Below are 19,960 nucleotides of genomic sequence, written 5' to 3'. Positions count from 1 at the left end.
GGCAGTCAGTGCCAGCCGGCTCCCGGTGGGCAGGGGCAGACGCGGTGATCCCACGTGGCTGCAGGAGTGCTGGGGGCGATGGCAGCTGTGTCCCAGATGGGAAGGGATGGAGGAGAGACTCTGCTGACGAATCCTTGGAGCAGTGTCAGTCCCGGTGCTCCAACAGGATGCTGGAGATCCAGACTGAAGCAGGGGAGCGTCTGAGCAGGGGTGAGGGATCCAACACCAGAAGAGGCATTGGGATGGTGGGGCGAGGTTTTCCAGGGGCCTTCCTGCTCCCAGAGCCATAAGCGAGTGAATTCCAGGAATGGCTCCCCCCATCTTTACCTGCCTCCAATCTCGTGGTTTTCCCCCCCCTTTCCCCTACCTCACTCCCGCTCCACCGACGCCCTCCTCCAAAAGAAAGGGCCAAAAATCCAGGGAAGCTGTCCCTCCCCCATCTCAAGGTCTCAAGGATCTAGCCATCAGTGCTCCTTAGCATGTCAATGGGAAAAAATTCCACAGGCAGAGAGGAAAGGAAAAAACCAACCCCCAACACCCGGCTTGTTCCTACACCTGACCTCCAGTGCAGATGTAAGAAAGGAGTCTCCAGCAATGGACGGCAGAGAAGGAGTTCAGCGACAAGACTTTGGGAGGGCCCAGGGCCATAAAAGGCAGAACATCCATTCTGTAGGTGAGCACGTGGGGGTTTAGTCCAGTGGTCCCAGCGCTGATTTTTCACTTTTCTCAGTCTGTTGTTGTATTTTTATGCTAAGACTTAATAAACCTCAAAAAGTTTAAAAAAGTGAGTGTCATTTGTCCCACCCTGCACTGCCGGGGTAGCAGGTGTAGCTGGAAGGAAGGAGCAGTGAGGGAAAGCTGGTCTGAAGGGTCTTCATTTACTTCTCATTGTCCTGCTTTGAGTTTCTGGAGTTTCTGCCAGAAATCTCTCCCCTCCCCCACTCATCCCCTGGGGTTTGGGGCAGTTTTCCCTTTTTGGGGGAAATCAAAGCCATGCACTGATGCTCCTAATTAGGGGATAGGAGAAGTGAGGCTCCAGGGCTTCCCGCTGAGCCAGAAAACACGCAGGGCTGGGAAAGGCGTGCCGGGAGCTGCGGAGAACTTTGTTTGTGTTTCCAGGCCAATGGCGGCTCGGGCCCGGGCCCGTTCCAGGGCTGTTCCTCATCTCCGCCTTTGCCCTCCCACAGTCCGGGGGACCCTGAGAGCGCGGGCCGAGGCTGGGCCGTGTGCAGAGCCCGGCCCTCGCTGCCATTGGCTGATTGTGCCAATGTCACTCCTGGTTGTCGCGCGCTGATTGGGCAGAGCAGCAAAGGCGCCATTGTGGCAGCGTCAGTGCGGGCCCGGCAGCGGCGGCAGCGGCCGGAGCCCGGGGAGGCGGCGGCGGAGCTCGGAGGCGGCCCCAGCGCAGGTGGGAGCCGCGCTCGGTTGTGCGGGGGCTCGGGGCTCGCTGCGGGCCGAGGGGGCGGCAGGGGGCTCTGGCGGGTTGGTTGTGCCGGTGCCGGCCCGTGTTGGCGCTGGGCTGAGGGCGCTGCGGGAGCGGCTGCCCGCGGTCTCCTTCCCGCTGGGGCCTCGGCAGGAGCCGGTGCCGGAGCAGCGCTGGCTCGTCCCGGTTGCTGTGGGTGGCACAGAGGTGTCTGCCCTGTGCCCGGGGCTGTGCGGGAAAATTCCCGTGGCCAGAGGTTTGTGTATCCAAAGGAGACAGAGGAGTCCTGTAAAAGTGACTTTATTGATGAACAAAGAGAGAGGCCATGCGGCATTTGCCATGCGGTCTCTAAAGCGCCGCCTCCTTTTTATCCTCATTTTCCCGTCTGCATCTCCCTCTCCCATTCCCCTCTGGCTGACGTTTTTGGAAGGTTCAGAATTCCCGATCCACCTACTGCATGTCCCTCTTAATATGCACTCCTACTACGATATTAATCTTACTGCTTTCAATCCCTCCTTTTCTCATTTTGTCAAGAATAGCGCTTACAAACTTTTAATTTCCATTGACTCAATCTCTTTTCCTGCTTCCTGTTTGGCACAAAGTGTCTTGCATGGTAAAAAGCTGAGAATTGGTGCAGCACGTCTGAGGAGGAGCAGCATTCGTTTAAGCCATGGTCTGCCAGGGAACCACGAAAACGTGTCCCATACCCATCCTTTCCCTGTTTGGGCTGGTACATGAGCTACTTTCTTATTTCCTTTGTTATCTGTTACACCACTTTTCAGTTATCATCTGTTTGCAAACAGCAATTTGAATGATTTAATTTTCCACAAACTGCTCCTCTTTCTGTTAATAGATAATCTGATCCCCTCCCATGGTGAAATGTCTCGTTCCTCATTTCAGTGGATTGTTTGTCAGGAAGTTCAGGAGCTGGAGCTGTCTGCTTGGTTATTATTTCAAGGACACTTTTTAACCTAATAATGACACTCAAATTATGGATGGATTTTCTGTGTCCTGATATGAATTCGTTAGGGATCCCAGGAGTTGGTCCATGGTGTTGTAGCATTTGTTCTGGTGTCTGTTCATCTTTTTTGCGTTTTTGGGTGCTCCCTCCATCCAGGGCTGCATCAATTGACTACTTTTTCTTATTAAATCATCAAATACTTGGATTCCAATGTGATTTCTCTGGACTAGCAAAAACACCCCAGTGCTTTGGGGAGAGGGATGATTCCCCCCCTACACTGTTTTCTATTAACCTTCCACAACATTCTCCGTTTGCTGTTTCCCTTTGCAGCTTAACCAGTTTCTGTTGCAGTCAGATATCCTCACTATGGGCTCTGCCTTTAGTTGTGCAAATTCCATCTGTGCAAGCAGGCAGAGAGCTTGGAGTGAGGGGCAGAGGGAATCAGCCCAATTCCTCCCCAAGGTAAAAAGGCACTTGGGCATTGTCTGCTCTTTTCCTGAGCAATGTTAATTTGCATTTCTAAAGCTCCTCTGCTGGCTTCCTAGAAGGAATGCTTTTTTTGCAGAGCAGCCTTTAGGTGATTCACACCTGAACCCCAAAATCTGCTTTATTTTTCTTTTTTTTTAACGATTTCGTATTAACTATTTATGTGTTAAAGCCTTACTAGTAATACTCTTCTACGTTTGCAAAATGCAACTTAAAGATGAGCATCGAAAAACCCATTCCGAAATTCTGCCATCATTAAGAGTCAGCCACAAATATAGAGAAAAATATTCCAGTGCAAGCAAGTCTTTTCTACATCTTCTCCTAGGAGTAAAAATTGCTTGTCACACCCCTGGTCCAAATCTAAATGATAAAATAAAAGTTGGATTAATATGAAAAAAATTTCTAATGGTGTAATCTTGTCACTGAAACTGCAGGAAAAACAAAAACTCTTCAATAATGTCTTTAGTGTTAGAGTCAAGGCATTACTTGATTCTGGTCAGGATGAGCAACAGAAATAATTTCATCCACGCATAGCCCGGGTGTGCAGAGAAAATCATTCCATGAGATGTGAATTTTACTAGATTTTTCCTAAACTTTTTACTGTCCGAACCCTATGAAATAGTGTTTATTGCTTCCAGGTTGTGTAGTTCTTAGTATTTGGTTAATTAGATCCACATTCCTGGATTTCCCTCTCAGTCTTTTCCAGACCAGGTGACTCCGTCTCGGCCAGGGGCAGTGTCTGGGGTGGGTGTTCCTTGATGTTTGCTGATGTTTCATTGATGTTTTGTTGAATGTTGTTATCTTTGTGGGAATCTTTTGGGCTATTCCCAGTCTGTTGAGATGTTAAACTCATCTCTGTTGAGTGGTGCAACATCCATTAAAAAAAAACCTTTAAAAATTTCTTTCCTGAGAGAAAGGCAAACCGAGCCTGACTAGTAAAACGAAAGGTAAAAAAAACCTTTTAAAATTTGGTATACTTCCCAACAGTGGAATCGCAGGCAGCCCAGTGTGTGAGTGTAATTGAGAGGCAGAGTCCTGGGTGGATGCTGTGAACAGCAAAGTGCCAAGGCAGGCTCTGTGCCAGCCCAGCTTCCTGTGGCAGAGATTTCACAAGAGACAGGATTCTGGCCACAGACTGCTTGAAATATACATCCCTTATCTCCAGCCCGCACTAGGTGGAGAATTCCCAGGGTAAGGAATTGCAAAGATCAATTCCAAGGGAGAGAATTGAATATCTGCCCTGGCTCTGGCCAAAGGTTATAATGGCCGGATGCTTGGCCTTCAGCCAAGGGCACACACTGACTCAGAAAACACTTCCTAAATGCAGCAACATGTTGCATATTCATAGACCTTCATGCATTATTCAGAATCACTCTCCCCCGACCTGTAAATCATTATTTTTTCCCTCCCTGGGGTTCTGCTGTCCCAGAGTCCAAGAATGTGAAGAATTTCCTGATTATCTTTTTTACCATTCTCTGAGTTAGTAACATGAAGAAAACCTTTTTACATCAAAATTTTGTAGTCCAAAAAAATATATTTATCACTATTATTTATAAGTTCTGTTAATAGCAAAGCTAAAAGAAACTGTGTTCATGCAGCAAAGTTTTCCAACATAGAGCATTCATTTTAATATTTTCAAACAGCCAATAATATAATATGTACTTATAATGCACTTTGGATTCAGATTTCTGAGTATGGAAGAGCCATAGCTGGTGCACCAATCATTTTATTCTTTTTAATTTTCTCAGGCTTTTTTTCCTTTTCTTCTGTCCATACCACAGCCTTGAGGTTTTTGGGGTTTAGTAAGTAATAAAATGTTATGGGTAGAACAGAGAATCCTCAATCCAGGTCCTCAAATTTCCTATTAATGCTCAGAATTCTTGCACTCCCTTTTCAGTCCTGTTTGATTTCTGAGCTTCTCCAGACCCTCTCTGGGTCAATACACCACAAATCTTCAGTCAAAATATGTCTCAAATATTTTACCTTTTTCTCCAGCATTTGTGCTTTTTTTTTTTTTCCAAATACTCAAAAATGCTTTTTAGCCTGAACATTCAGCCATTTCACAGAGGCTTCTTCTGCCACTTCTTGTCCTCCTGATTGCAGCAAGTCATCCACATCCTGCATTAACCCAATCCCTGGGGTGGGGTAAATTCTTGTGATATTTTCTGCAAGGCTTGCCCCAATAAGGCTGGTGCTTCCATGCATCCCTGCAGAAGGACCGTCCATGTCTTTTCCATTTTCCCTTCTACCTCTTGTTCCCACTCAAGGGCAAAATCCAGTTTACCATCCTGTGTGAGTGGGCATCCCCAGAAAGCATCTTTGCCATCAAGGACTGAATGGTGTCAGTGTGAGGAGGGCACCTGGTTGAAGATGGTGTAAGGATGTGAGAGCCCCTGGGTGCTGGGGCCCCCTTGGGCCCTGGGGTTCATCCCTCAGGGGCTGTAGAGACTCTGCCATGGCCTTTGCCTTCCCCTTGGCCTTTTCCTCCTCCCTTCTTGCATTCCCCTGCTGTGCCTTTGTGACCAAGTGCTCCAGGGGCTTCTTCTGCCCCTCCTGCAACCCCCTCAGTGCCTGGGGGTGCTCATCCTCTGACAGCTGCTGAGCTTTCTGCAAAATCATTCCTTTCTGCAGTGACCCAAGGAAAATGCTTAAAAGCTGATTTCGATCCTTGCACGTCCAATGCCCATTTCCCAGCTGTTCCTTTGTGCTGCTGCTCCTTGTGCTGTGGCTGCCGTGGCCAGCCCGTATCCCAGAGCCGGTGCCTGTCCTGCCGCAGTGTCCAAACGCGGCCCCCCCGGCGGGCAGGGCCGGCAGCTCCACGGGGCCGGGCAGCGGCCGGGGCGTCCCGCAGCCTCCTGGGGGCCGGGGGCCACTGCCGGGCCTGCAATTGCCGGGGGGTGCTGGGCTCAGGCAGCGCCCGGCGCTGAGCCCCGGCTGCCCCACAGCCCCGGCCCGGCCCCGCAGCTCCCCACAGGCCCCCAGCCCGTGCTCCCGGTGCCGCCCCTCTGCGCCCGCTCCTGCCGCTGCCCAGCACAGAGAAACCCCCTGCAATCCTGACCTCCTTGTGTGCCTGTCCTGGCAACCGGGGATACAAAGGATCTGCATCAGCTGGCAAGTCTTGAGGATAAGAGCCTGCTGAAAAACATCCCCATCCTCAGTATTTTTCTCTTCCTCCTCTTTTCCATCATTCTTTTTCTTCCCACATAGATTGCTCCTGCTGCATCTTGCCTGAACCATATTCCCTGCACTTCTCATCACACCAACAGCATCCATCCCTTGTTGTCTAAATCCCTTCTGGACTTCCCTTATTGCCTCCCTGAGTGTCCATGTCCTTGATTACCTCTGGGAGAATGTGCAAACTCCATCAACGTGTTCCCAAGGGACCCTTCAGAGATATTTTGGGATCATCATCCCTTTAGCCAGGAGCCCTTCCTGGCTTTCCCTTTCTACCCTCCACGGGTGCCCTGCCATGTTCAGTCCCCGAAGATGCCACTGTAGTCACTGCTGAGATTTTCAGTGCTCTCTGGCTGCCGACTCTTCCCAGCCCCCCTGATCTGTCACTCGTCTGTCTCCTGGCCCCAGCGCCCCCCGGCAGGGGAATTTGGGGAGGTGGGAGGGGGGGAGCGCCAAGGCCGGGCCCCCCCGCGCTGTGGTGGCGGCAGCGGCTGCAGTGGGGAGCGAGTGCGGGCGGGAGCGGCCGAGAGCCCAGCGCTGCCCCAGCCCGAGCTGCCCCAGCTCCATCGCTGCCCCTGCGCTGGGATGCTGTGGGTTTGGGGGGAAGAGGGAGCCGGCAGTGGGTGCTGGGCCTGGGGGCAGCAGGAGAAGGGAAGGAGAAGCAGGGTTGAAGAACAAAATGGTCAAACGATGCATATGGGAGGAGAAGGTGGGATTGTGCAGGAAGTAGAGGAATAATAGAAGGAAAAGGAATGTGAGGGAGAGCAGGAACACAGGAGGAGGAGTAGAAACGGGAAGTAGCACAAGATTCCAAACCTCCCTATATCTACAGAGTCCCTCCAGTCCCAGGGTGTTGGTTTCCCCCCCGCCCAACATTCAGCAGGTGACTGGAGAGGAGGATCCACGATTTTCAGAGGGGTGAATCTTGGTGTTTCTGAGCTTTTTTGGGCTAAAATTTGGTTCTTTGTTTTTTTGCTGGGCCTGAATCCTTACATTTTTCAGGGGGTTTTGGCTGAATCTTGATGTTTGGAGGATTTTGTGCTGAATCTTGATGTTTTGGACGTTCTTACAGACACAAGATGCACAGTGACTTTGTGAGTTGCACTTGGGCAAGGAGGAACTCCCAGTCCAAGGTGCTATCTTGTCTTGTTCTTTCCCCAAACTAGGATTTTTCATTCCCATTGCGTGGGTAGATGGAGGAGGAAAAGCCCCGGAGATCCCTCACAAGGAGGGGCTGCAAACCCAGCCCAGGGAGCTGCGAGGAGGAAAGACCCTCCCTGAGCCAGGAAGGCGGCCGGAGATCCAGGCAGAGCTCAGAGCTGGTGGAGAAGCCTCCTGGAGGGGAGAAGCCCCACAAGTGCTTGGAATGTGGGAAGGGTTTCAGGCGGAGCTCCAACCTGATCCAGCACCAGAGGACCCATACTGGGGAGAAGCCCTACGAGTGTGGGAAATGTGGGAAAAGCTTCAGGGACAGCAATTACCTGATGCGGCACCAAGTGATCCACACAGAGGAACGGCCCTACACCTGCTTGGAATGTCGGGAGAGCTTTGGGTGGAGCACTGCCCTGAGATACCACCAGCGCACCCACACTGCGGAGAGTCCCTACGAGTGTCCCAAGTGTGGGAAGAGGTTTCACAGCAGCTCCAATCTCCTCCTACATGAGCGGATTCACACAGAGGAGAGGCCCTTCCGCTGCCCCGACTGCGGGAAGGGATTCAAACAAAACTCCCATCTCATCAGGCACAGGCGCATCCACACTGGGGAGAGGCCCTACGAGTGTCCTGAGTGTGGGAAGAGCTTCTCCAGGAGCTCTCACTTGACCCGACACCAACGGAGTCACCACTGAGGGAAGCCCTGTGAGTGCCCCGAGTGTGGGAAGAGCTTCGTGCTCTGCTCCAGCTCCATCCCCCATGGGAGGATCGGTGTTGGATGATCCCCAGTAACCCCCGTTGGGCAGAGCCCTGGTGATCCGTGGTCCTGGTGATCCGTGTTGGGAAGACACCTGGCTGGGAGGACTCTACATCTTCCTGGCTCCCTGTGGGCACTTGGATGAATGCAGAGGCAGGAACGTCCATGAGGATCCAAACTGACATTTGGAATTCCTTGGGGAGAGCACATCTGTTGACTTTCAACCCCAGAAAATCTTCTTTATTCAATCCTATCTTCTGGTGGCATGCAGGAATACTGAATGGTCTTGGAGGTCCTTTCCAACATCAGTGATCTCAGAATTTTGATTTCCTATTACCCAGGGGTGTCTTCTGCAGCTAAATGGTGATTGACGGGGGCAAAGACCAAGATTTTGGAGACATTGAGGTGCAAACTCCTCCAGAAAAGGTTCTTCCCTCCCACCCAAGCACGTGGATCCTCAGCCAGCATGGACACAGAAATCATTTTCTTTTGGCCTTGATTTGCTTTTCATTTCTCTTCATCCCTTTAAGACATCCAGCCTTAGGGTAAAAATAAAGACACTGAACTGAGACATGGGTGGGGACATGGGGGGACAGTGACCTGGGGGGACACAGACATGGAGAGTGATATGGGGACGGGGACACATGGATGGTGACGCGGCCATTCGTGGGGACATGGGGGGACACGGGCGTGGATGGAGATGTGGGGGACAGTGACAGGGATGGAAACATGGTGGGGACACAGCCATGGGTGAGGACATGGTGGGACATGGCCAGTGACATGTGGGGACACGGCCACGGCCGGTGCCATGGGGGGAACTTGCAGGGGCTGTGGGGGATGCTGGCTTGGAGGGAGTTGAGGGTTCCTGGCAGGGACTTGGGGCTCGCTGAGGCCTTTGGGGACCCCAGGCCGAGCGGCTCCGGCTGCGCTGGGAGACCCTGGCGGAGGTTCTGGGGCAGCTGCTCAAGGACCCCCTGCCCTGGAGCCCCAGCCGGGCATTGGGCTCCTGGAAGGGAATGAACGTCCTTGTCCCCAGCAGGGAAATCCCAGCACCCCCACGTGTTTGTGGCAGCTGAGAGGCCACAACAGGGAGAGGAAAGCCAGACAGAGCTATCCTTCTCCAAAACTGCACACTATAAATTGCAATACTTTGGGATTCCACCAGAAAGAAGATTTCAAGAGGTGCCTGAATTGAAGGAAAGGGGAATGGGACTCCCAGAGATAGCAGGAGGGGCCTGGAAGCCTCAAAGAGAAGCATGAGATCAGGGGTGGTTGACTGGGGGGCAGTGTAAAAGGGCTGGAAGAGCATGGGAAAAGAGGGGGCTGGTACCCCTAAAGAATTGGTCAGGGCCCTGGGACCACCAAATTGCACTGAGAGATGTCCCACTCCTCCTCCTTTCTAGTCCTGCCTCCTCTCCAGTCCTGCTCCTGCTCCTTCCGCAGCCCTCCTCCATCCCTTTTCTTGCTCCCCCTGGGCCCAGCACCCACCCTTCACCCCCCTGTTTTCCCAACACCATCACATTCCTGTGGTAGGAGCTGGGATGGAGCCAGGGCAGGTCGGGCTGGGGCAGCGCTGGGTTCTTGGGCCAGCCTGGGCACCCCCCCCCCACCCATGCACCCCCACCCCAAATTCCCCTGTTTGTTTATTGGGGTCCTGGCACCTTTGGGTTTGGCACGGTGTCGTGTTGGGGTTCAGGGTCCACCCAAGGTCCCCCAGAGTAGGGTGAGAATGGGGGGACACCACCATTCCTGGGGGTCCCCATTCCTGATCCATGCTGGGGCCAGTTCTGCGACCCCCCCCAATCATGGCTCCCCCTGCGGGGTCCCTCCAAGTCCTTCCCCACTGGCCCCCAATAAAAAGGACCAGGCAAACTGGGAAGCTTTATTGGGAATACTGGGAGCAGCCGTTCAGGGGCAGAGTGACACCGGGCTGGGGGTCCCCGGGGGGAGCACACACGTTCACCCGAGTCCCGCTGGCCCCAGACAGGTGAGCTCCCAGCAGCACCAGTAGCACCAGTAGGGCCCCAGCTCCCCCGACACGCCCCATGCCCAGCGCCGGGCGGTGCCGCCAGCCCCAAAGCAGCCGCGCTGTGCCCTGGGGGGGTCCCCGCGGCCCCGCCCCACGCGGCACTGGGAGCACCAGTCCGGACCAGTTGGAAGCGTGGGCGGGCGGCACCAGAACCCACGGAAGTGAGTCCACCACAAGGCGTTTAGAACCCCCCAAATTGGCGGAAAGCATCAGGATTCTCCCAAAAAAGGGGTCATATCTGCCCCTAAACTAACCGGGAAATCCCCCAAAGCGTTTATAACCCCCTAAAACTGGTGGAAAGCAGCAGGATCGACTTCTGTGCTAGTTTCACCTGGGGAGAAGAAACTCAAGAGAGAAATTATATCAGAACTCCCTCTGGGAGTTGATGGGACCAATTGGAGGCTGGTTTGGTTATTGACAGCCTGAACAATCAATTGCAGAAAGTTAGTTCGCTCGGTGAGCACACATTTTGAAGGCGGTAACCCGGGAAAAAACTCATTTATTTCCGGTGGCTGAGCAGGTAACAACGGCCCAGCCCGGGCTCCCTCCCATGTGGGGGGAGCTCGGGAGGCCGCTGGGCCCCGTTTGCAAACCAGGGAACCCGATGGCCGGGGGGAGGAAAGGCTCATTGATGAGACCTTAGCCCGGCTTCCTCCCCTACGAGCCCGCGGCTCTGGGGGGGCCCGGCTCCTGCTGCTGGCCCGGAGCAGCTTTGGAGGGGCCGAGCCCGCCCAGCCCCCGCACGGCCTGGGGGAGGCAGCCGGGCCCTGTCTGGAAGCAGGGGTGGCCATGGGCAGTGCGGGGCTGCAGCAAGCTCCAGAAAAGCTGATTAACATCTCAGCCGCCCCCACACCCAGCGCCGTGACTTCTGGGTGAAACTTTAGTGCTCAGGTAAGATTTTGCAGACCTCCGGCTTTCCTTTGAATATGAGAGGGGGAAAGGAGATGCTCCAAAGTCAGTGAAGCAAGAGCTAAGTTTCTTTAGATGGAAGGAGAATGAGGAGATGCTGTGAAGATGGCTGAAAATCCTTTTGTAAGATTGTAGGGATGAACTGATGTACTGAATATTCCTATAAACCATGGAGAAAGACACGGGGAGGTTGGAGATGTTCCATTTGATAGATTGTTAATCAAAGGCATCTCTGTTGAGAATCCTTCACCCCGAGGAGAAAAGGGGATCTCTTTTTCTGGAGATGGAGCATGAACAGAGAGAAAGAGAGATGAAGAAAATGTTTGGTTTGGAACAGTTAATTCTTAAAAGTAAATACCCCATGAGTATAGCCCATAAGCACAGCTTTGGGAAAGCTGTGAAGATGGGAGGAACTTCACGACTTTGCAAGTTTTTTCCCGGGCAGATGCAAATCGTGAAAGTGAAGCCACGAGAGGACTGTTTTTTTCCCTTCTTGTGGTGAAGTCCCTATGGCCTGACAAGAGGAAACTTCTCTCTCCAAAGTGAACTGAAAAGGGCTATTTAACTTGGGAACTGGCTGAAGTAGTTTTTTGTATGTTTGTTTTGTTGTTATGAAGGTTGGGAGAGGGAAGGAAGGAGTGGTCTGAAGATATTATTCTGAATTTGCTTTTCTTTCTCTTTCTTTGTGTAGTTTAATAAAGTCTTTTATACCTTTTTTAAGTTTTAGGCCTGCCTTGCTCTTTTGCTCCTGGTTCTGTCTCACAACAGAAAAATGAGTATATTTAAATTGGCAAGTCAAAACTATAACAATGGAGGAGAGTGTCAGCAGCTGCAGCTAAGGGCTCGTGTCCCATCACAGTCTCTAACGATGGCACCAACGCTGCTGCCTTGCAACAGCCGACTCTGGAAGGCGAGTGTGCCCTCGAGCAGAGCCGCTGAGGTCAGTCAGGGGGACAGGCTGCAGCTGAAGCTGCCAAGCGTTGCTGTGATTCTGGCAAGTCAAGAGAAAAACATGGTGACCACTTTCCCTGACACCCTTTGCCAAGCCACGAAAAATTGTGCAGATAGCATCCCCTCTTTTGGCATCCTGTCTGGTGTGGATGTCTTCCTGAGGAGGTACAAGCCTTCTGGGTGCTGCTGTTCCTGTGCACACTCTGGTGGTTTTTCTCTGGTGTCCAGAGCCACGTTGACAGCAGCAGCTCCACAGGCCAGCTCCAGGAGACATCGTTCTTGCCATGGTGGCAGCAGCTCTGTGGGTCCCGAGCTCAGTGTCAGGGGAGTCTTGGCCACACAGCACAGTGGCCTGGACAGCTCTGGGGACCCGGGCTGATCGCCAGCGCTGCCACTTCCCACTGCTCCTCGCCTGCAGCAGCCAGTGGCCGTGCTCCAGCAGGGCCTCCTTGTCCCTCCCTGCCCCTCCTTGTCCCTGGCCAAAGCAGCCTGGGCACCTCGGGGCTGTCCCCACCGTCCTGCTGAGGCCAGGCCTCGAGGGCTTCTGCCACAGGCACCAGAGACGCGTCGGAGAAGCGCCAGAGCAGCCGGCTGGCAGGAAGAAGGTGGCTGTCTGGGGGCTGCTTATGGCCTCTGCCACCCAGTTCCTCAGAGCTTCCCACCAACCCATCCACACAAGTCCTCCTGGCCCATCACAGCCTCCCGCCACCCAGCGCCACACGCATCCCCCTCACGCCTTCCCACTGCCTTCTCCGGGCAGGCCTTGGCAGCACCGCAGCCCTTCATGGCCTCCCACTGTCCCGTGCCCTCCACGCCTCCCCCAGGCCTGCCTGGCTGCTGAAGGAGCTGCAGAGGAGCCGCATCAAGAGGCACCTCAGAGCCCTCAGCAATCCAGCCAGCAACACACGGGCAGGACACAGATGGCGCTTCCAGGCTGGCAGAGGGGTGCTGGCCATCTCCAGGGACCGGTCTCTCAGGGATCCCCGCCGCAGCTCCGGCCTCTGCCCGCCCGCTCTGTCAGAAGCCTTAAGGCTTCCACAGAACCACCAAAGGCCAAGGGCCTTTTGGCCACTTTCCCTTCCACACCGCACGCTTGGCCAACTTGCCGAGCACAAGCACCCTTTTTGCCCTCTTCCCCATTGGCCTGAAGACTCTGGGCACCAAAAGAAAGCTCCTGGACCTCTGTGTATGACAACAGCAATTTACTAATCCTACAATGGGGTGAAAGAACGTCCTTGAAGTGCAGAGGTGTTCCCTGCAGGCTCAGGTGGCCCCAGCAGACGCAGCCTCCCGGATCAGTTCTCCACGGTGCTCACGCAGGACAACCAGCCCCTGCGACACAGGGAAGGCCGTGACTTCCAGAGCCGGCGGAATCCATCTCGCATCTGCTGGAGTCCGGAGGAGGGAATGCTCTGTACAACTCTGTTGATGTACAGAGTCTGAAGAGCCAGGCATGAGATGGCAGGGCTGGTGTCATCTGTCATGTCCTGAAGGGCTGGAAGAGAGAGGAACAGAGCCACAGTCAGAGCCTGCATCTGCAGGGACCTGGGGAGACCCTCCTGCCCCATCCCTCCCACACGGCAGCTCCTGCCATAGCCTGGAGGAAGCAGGAGACAGCGAGGATCAGCTGGAAGGCGCTGGCCACGAATGTCCCTCCCGCAGGCCCCTGGAAGGTCTCTGTGCTCTGCCCACGCCGCCCCTCGTGCGCGCAGGGAGCAGAGCCCTCCCAGCCGGGGCAGGGAACGCAGCTGCCAGCGCCAGCCCCCGCTGACAGCCCGCTGGCCTCACTCACCCCTGCACATGAGCTGCAACTCTCGCTGCTGCTCTCTCAGGAACCGCCCGGCCATCCCTGCCAACACAGAGCCTGTCACGGCCCCAGCCGCACAGCTGCCCCGCAGCGGCGCTGCCAGCCCTGCGGCCACAGCAGCGCCTTCCCCTGCAGGGCTCAGGCCCGGCCCTCGCCGCATCCTGACGCCCAAGGACACGGCTGCGAGAGGGCGGCAGCGGCGCCGAGGGCAGGCGGGGCTCCAGAGCCCCGGCCCGGATGGCGCTGCCGGGGCAGCAGGCGGGGCTGGGGCCGAGCTGCGGCGGGGCGGGGAGGGAGCCGGGCTTGTGGCTCACCAAGAAACCTGACGGCCGCCTCTCGCAGGGGCTCCTGTGGGCTCCGCAGGTACGGCAGCGCCTGGCGCAGCAGCTCGGCCGCTCGGCTCCTGTCCTGTGCCAGCTGGAGAGAGCGGCAGGGCACGGAGGGAAGGGTTGGCGCGGGCTCTGTCCCTTGGCCCCGGCCTGCCCTGCCCGCACAGCCCTGAGCGGGGCAGAGGGCCCGGCAAGGCGCGGGCTTGATGGAGCTCGGGGCTCCATCAGCTCCGGCCCTGGGGCCAGAGGAGCCTGGAGAAGAGCCCGCGTGGGCAGCCCAGGGAAGGGAGCAGCGTTCTTACCAAGCACTCGCCAAACCTCCACATCTGATCCGCCATCAGCAGGTGCTCAAGATCTCTCCTCTTCAGGAAGCTTAGTGCTGAAAGCAGCGTTTCACAAGAGGCCTGCAGAGCAGCAGAGACCCAGAGATGGCACCGCAGCCCAGGGCACAGGAGCTGCCTCCCTGTGCCAAGGCCAGGAGGAGGCTGGAGCCCATGAGGTGCCCGGGTGCAGGGAGACAGCTGAGCCCCCTGCCAGGAGGACAGCAGCGCCCAGGAGTCCTCACCTCTGCCACACGCATGTTCTCATCGTGGCAGTTGAAGAAGAGTGGCAGCAGGCTCTTGCTCACAAGCATCTTGAGGGGCTTTTTACCCTTGGCCGCTACCAACCTCATCACCTCTTGGAAGAGGCGAATGGAGAGCAGCTGCACATGGCCGTTGTCCTGTTGGAAAGGAAGCAAAAGCCCTCCTCGTCAGCTGCTCCAGGCCCCTCTGTGCACAGGCCCAAAAATCCACGGGGCACCACACTTGGGGGCAGCACCCAGTGGCCGTGGCTGGGGGCACAGAGCCTTACGTTGTCCAGCAGTGGCCAGAGCGCGCCAGCCAGCCGCAGGGCGATGGGGCTGGGTATTGCAAGGTGTCTGTGCGAGAGCAGAAAGCTGAGCACCGCGACGGTCATCTCAACGATGTCTTCATCTGCATCCCGCAACAGGTCCACAAGGCTTTCTGTCAGGCTGTACATTCTAATGTTCTGCATGGAAGACAAGGCAGGGCAAGCCCACGCTGCTGCTGCTGCTGCCGTGGAGCCCAGGGGCCGAAGGGCTGTCCTGAAGCACTCGGGCAGCTGAACAGCAACGCAGGAGAGCTGGGAGCAGCTGCCACAGCTCCCAAAGCCCAGCCAAGCCCAAGGGGCTGCTTTCCCCAGCCCCACGCTGCCAGCACAGCTTCAGCCGCTGCTGTCTTCTCACCATCGAGGGGTCCTTGCTGAGCTGCACGAGGCCTCTGAGCACCAGGCGACGCATCTCCCTGGACGTGCTCTGCAGGCGCCTTGCCATGATCTCCAGGACGCTGTCACCCCATTCTTTGATGTCCAGGAAGTCCAGGACCTGAAAGGCACAAAGCAGTGACCTGGGTGCCCAGCTGGCAGGAGCTCAGAACTGCACAGGCAGGGCTGAGCCAAGGCAGCAGCATAGGGCACGGGCACCGTCCCAGGCAGCTGCGGCTGTGAGAGGGCAGAGAGGTGGGAGGCAGCTCAGCTGTGCTGCCCATGGGGCTCACCTCCACAAGGAACGCCATGGCAGGCAGCTGCCAGTCTGAAATGTCTTGGCTGAGGAGCTCCAAGAGGCAGGAGATGAAGCTGCAACACCAGATCATGGAGACACAGCGCATCTCCCTGGTGGGGGGAAAAGGCATCATTGCCCCTGAGCCGGGAGGGCAAAGCTCTCCCAGGAGTGACCCACGGAGCTCTGGTCTTTTCCCAAGCACCCCGTGGGCGCTTTGGGAGGCGGCTGTTCCCGGGCACCCTCCTCTGCCAGCCTTTTCCAGTCTGCTCGTCCGTCTCTTTGTGACAAAGCCCTCTCACCCATGCCCATAGGAACTGTGTGGGGCACCCTGGGCACAAATGCCGGGGGCAGCAGGGAGAAGGGGGTCTCACCTGGCCAGGAGTCCCACTGCATAGTGGTGGGTGTCAGTACAGAGCAGCGTGTCCCAGCCAGCCTTGCCTTCCATGGCTACCACAACACGCTCACAGTGCACTCGGCAGAGCAGGACCTTCAGGGTCTGCACCGCAAACCTGTGTGCAGAGCAAAGCCCAGGTCATGCTGGCAGCCCTGGCTCCTGCCTTGGAAGGGATGGGGACACTGGGAGGACTGGGATGGAGCACCTTTGGGGGTTGGTGGCAAGGCCCAGTTGCTCCTGGCACCCCTTCCAGAAGGTATCAACCTCCTCTGGCGTATCCAGTGCGCTGATGTAAACTTGGAAGAGCAGACACAGAAAGAGACGGGGAAAATACTCCAACACTATAGGTGGGCACCAGGTCAGGTTGAAGACCCTCCACAGTGTCACGGTTGCCTGCAAAAAATGAACCACCCAGAGACAACACTCAGTGCCAACACTCAAGACATCCGTGTGGCAGGGCCCGAGCATGCCAGGGAGAGGCCGGGGGAGACACCGTGGGGTCACCCAGCCTGGTGCCCCTGAACTTTGCCCCTAAGGCAGGTTTCAGCGCAGTGCCTGAGGCAGAGAGATGCAGCTGGGGGGAGGACAGAGAGCTAGCTGCTGGAGAGGTGGCCTAGGGGCAAGCCAAGGTCAGTTGCAGGAACTCACAGCCAGGGCAAAGACTCCTGTGCTGTCGCCATCGGAGGTGTACACACTGTCCACTGGCCAGGCGTTCAGCACATTGAGGAGTATCTGCAGCGCCGGCTCCGCAGTCCCAGTGGAGGACATGATCACTCCCCACATGGCCGTAGCAGCTCTGTGGGGTCAGAGCTCTGTGTCAGGGGGGTCTGGACCACAGCACTGTGGCCTGGGCTGCTGCAGGGGCCCGCGCTGGCCGTCAGCCCTGCCTCTGCCCACTGGCCCTCGCTGGCAGCACCCAGCCAGCCCACGGGGGTGCAGGCATCTTGAGGGGCAGGGAGGGAGCGTGGCAGCACGCTCAGGGGCTGACATGGCAGCACTGGCAAACGGAGGAGCCTGAGGCTCCTGGAACTGTCCCCGTGTCTGGCAGTCACCAGGGACAGGCTCTACAGGGTAACGGGCCGGGGAACCCTAAACCCTCAAGGCAGGTGGGGCTGCCGTACCTGTCACCCGATGGGGCCCAGCGCAAGAGAGTCATCAGCACATCGCAGGGGTATTCCCTGGTCAGCTCCAGAAGGGCCTTGTCCAGCCTGTGCCCAGCAGACTCATTGGCCGTGATCCACTTGTGGATGTACCTCACCATGGCTGGCACCTGCAGAAGGCCCGGGGAGACTTGGACACCTGCCCGAGCAGCAGGTTCCCCAGCTTCCCCTGAGAAGTGCTGCCCTTCCCACCCTATTGGGCTGGGCCTCAAAGACTGAAGGAACCCAGCAGAGCTGGCTTGAGGCGCCACACAATTCCTGGGGTGATCAAACCCTGGCCACAGGCTGCTTACTTGCTTTGGATTGGAGACACCCTTCTCCACAAGCAAATCCAGCATGGCAGCCCCGGTCTCAGCAGTGAAGAGGTGAAAGTTTGCCAAGAGCCCAGTGCCCACACCGGTGGTCTCTTCCCGCCAAATGCACATGATGAATTCATAGATCATCTGCAGGAGAAGGGCAGGAAGAGAGGGAGAATCCATGGAGTGCTCCAAGCACGGTGCTGGGCTGAGCAGTGACAGCAGGCCCAGCCCAGGTGGGGATGGCTGCAGTACCTGCGCTGTTCTGTGGAAGTGGCCACGGGCAGGGTCCTGCTCTTGTGTCGGGTCCATGGCGGCACCTGGCAAAGAGCGAGCGCAGCCAGGGCTGAGGGGCTGTGGGAGAGGCCGGAGAACACAGGCCAGCCCTGCATTCCCAGGCAGGGACAGCCCTGGGATGCTCCAGGGATGGGGTGTGGCTGCCTGGGGGTTCAGCCCCAGCCCCTCTTCTGTCCTATCCATGGGTATGTTGGGATGGGATGGGATGGGATGGGATGGGATGGGATGGGATGGGATGGGATGGGATGGGATGGGATGGGATGGGGCTAAGCTGGCTGCAGGCACCAGCTCTGTGGCCCAGATCTGCTACTCACCCTCCTGCAGCAGCTGGATCTGCTCCAGCTCTTCAGGCTGCTGTGCTGAGGGAGCTGCAGCCTCCTCCTCCTCCTTCACCCAGGCCAGCTTGGGCACTCTGGGTGGTGTCTGCTCCATGTCACTGTTTGGAGTTGGGACTGCTTGCAGGAGAGATGTCTTGGAAAAGCTCCAGATGAGCAAGTGCTGCAGTTGTGCCTTGTAGGCAGCTGCAACAGAGAAGCCTTGGGAAGGCTACAGGACACCGTGTCCTGCAGTCTGTCCTCGAGGCCACCTGCAGAGGAAACGCTTTGGAAAAGCTCCGGGTCAGTAGGGAACAAGCTGGCTGTGTGGGGGCTCCTCACAGCACCGCTCTCTCCGTCCTGTCCTAACGAGTGCACCGAGCACTGTGGTGTGGCCGTGTCACCGCCAGCACCTATGTCACGACGTGTCACAAAGGGTCACCCTTGTACGCTCTGTCCCTTTCCTATTGCACGGTGACCACGGTGCACTGTGTCACAAAGAGCCCTAGGACACACCTCCACGTGCCCTGGGGACACCCCCACCCTCCCCCCAAAGTGGCCCAGCTTGCAAGGAAGACGTTCCGCCAAGGTTCGAGAACAGCCCAACAGGAATTTTAGGAATGGCTCAAACAACAAGCAGATGCTCCTCTGCTCTGCCTGCTCAGGGCAGCAGAAGGAGCCCCCACGGTTGCCGATGCAGCTGCAGCAGGAAGGGCATCGGGGCCTTCCACAGCAGCTGCCAGGGCCTCTCTGGGACAAGACCCGGTGCTGGGTGGCCGTCACACACACAGGAGTGTGACACAGACACGGGACGTATGGCCCAGGGCACGAATGCTGCTCTGAGCCCTGGGAGCAGTGAAATCAGGAGGTGTGGCAGAGTCCCTGCCAAAGGAGACCTGCCGCCCCCAAGGCCTGCCAATGCTGGTGCCTGCTCCTGCCACAGAGACCTGTGTCCCCTGGGGACTTCTCTGCCAGAGGACAGCCAAAGCCCACGTGCATTGGTGTGTGTGCTCCTTTCTGCAGGCGGCTGTTGGCAGGAGCACCTGGTGGCAACACTTGGTCTCTGTCAGAAGCTGTTACTCCTTCCTGGAATGATTTTTGCTTGGAAGTGATTATGTGCAGTGTCCACGCATCTCCCCAGCCCATCACTGCCTCACACACGAGGTGACCACCAAGCCACTCTCCGGCCATCTGACCCGCAGCTGAGCCCTTCCCAGAGTGCCCGCACCCGCAGGGAGCGCAGGGCTGGATTTGGCCGCCAGAGAGTTGGTGACCCTCGTGAGATCCTCGGTGCATTTAGTTCCTACAGGAGTGTGGGCACCGCTGGGAAATGATCTGCATGCCTTGTTAATTGGATGTTCTTCCACCGCTAGCCTGGGGCAGGATCTCTCCCGGTCCTCCTCTCAACTCCCGGGCCTCTCCTCAGCCAATCAGAGAAGGCACCAAAATAATTGAGCCAATCAGAGCGCGCGGCGCTGATGACTCCTCAGGCAGTCCCAGAGCGCCCAGAGCTCCTCACCTGGACTCCACCCGCGCCCCGCCCCCAGCGCCCCCCGCCAGGAGAATTTGGGGAGGGGGGTATCACGTTTTATCTTCTTTTTTGTTCTTCCAGAGTCCGCATTAAATGCTCGAGAGACGGAATTTCGTGTTCGGACTCAGATATTTATTAATTCTTATCTATATTACAGTGAGTTCTGCAGCACTTCTAGCTAACAGGCTAAAAATGGAGACGTATCTCTTTCTACAAGGCCTTTTAAGGGCCAATCTGTCCAAATAAGAACAGACAGCTAAATTCTTTTTACTTTTAACCCAACAACCAATCACCTGTGACCTGCAATGTGGATTTTTTTATCCAATTACAATTATCACCTAGACCCGTGAAGAAGGTGAAAAAGAAAGAAAACTCCACCCTAAATCATCCATCTTGTTTTATAAGTATTGATATATTCTAAAACCACAA

Source organism: Sturnus vulgaris, unplaced genomic scaffold (assembly GCF_052056855.1).
Source record: "Sturnus vulgaris isolate bStuVul1 unplaced genomic scaffold, bStuVul1.hap1 Scaffold_194, whole genome shotgun sequence".
Classification (NCBI taxonomy): Eukaryota; Metazoa; Chordata; class Aves; order Passeriformes; family Sturnidae; genus Sturnus; species Sturnus vulgaris.
This window is presented reverse-complemented; position numbering follows the sequence as displayed.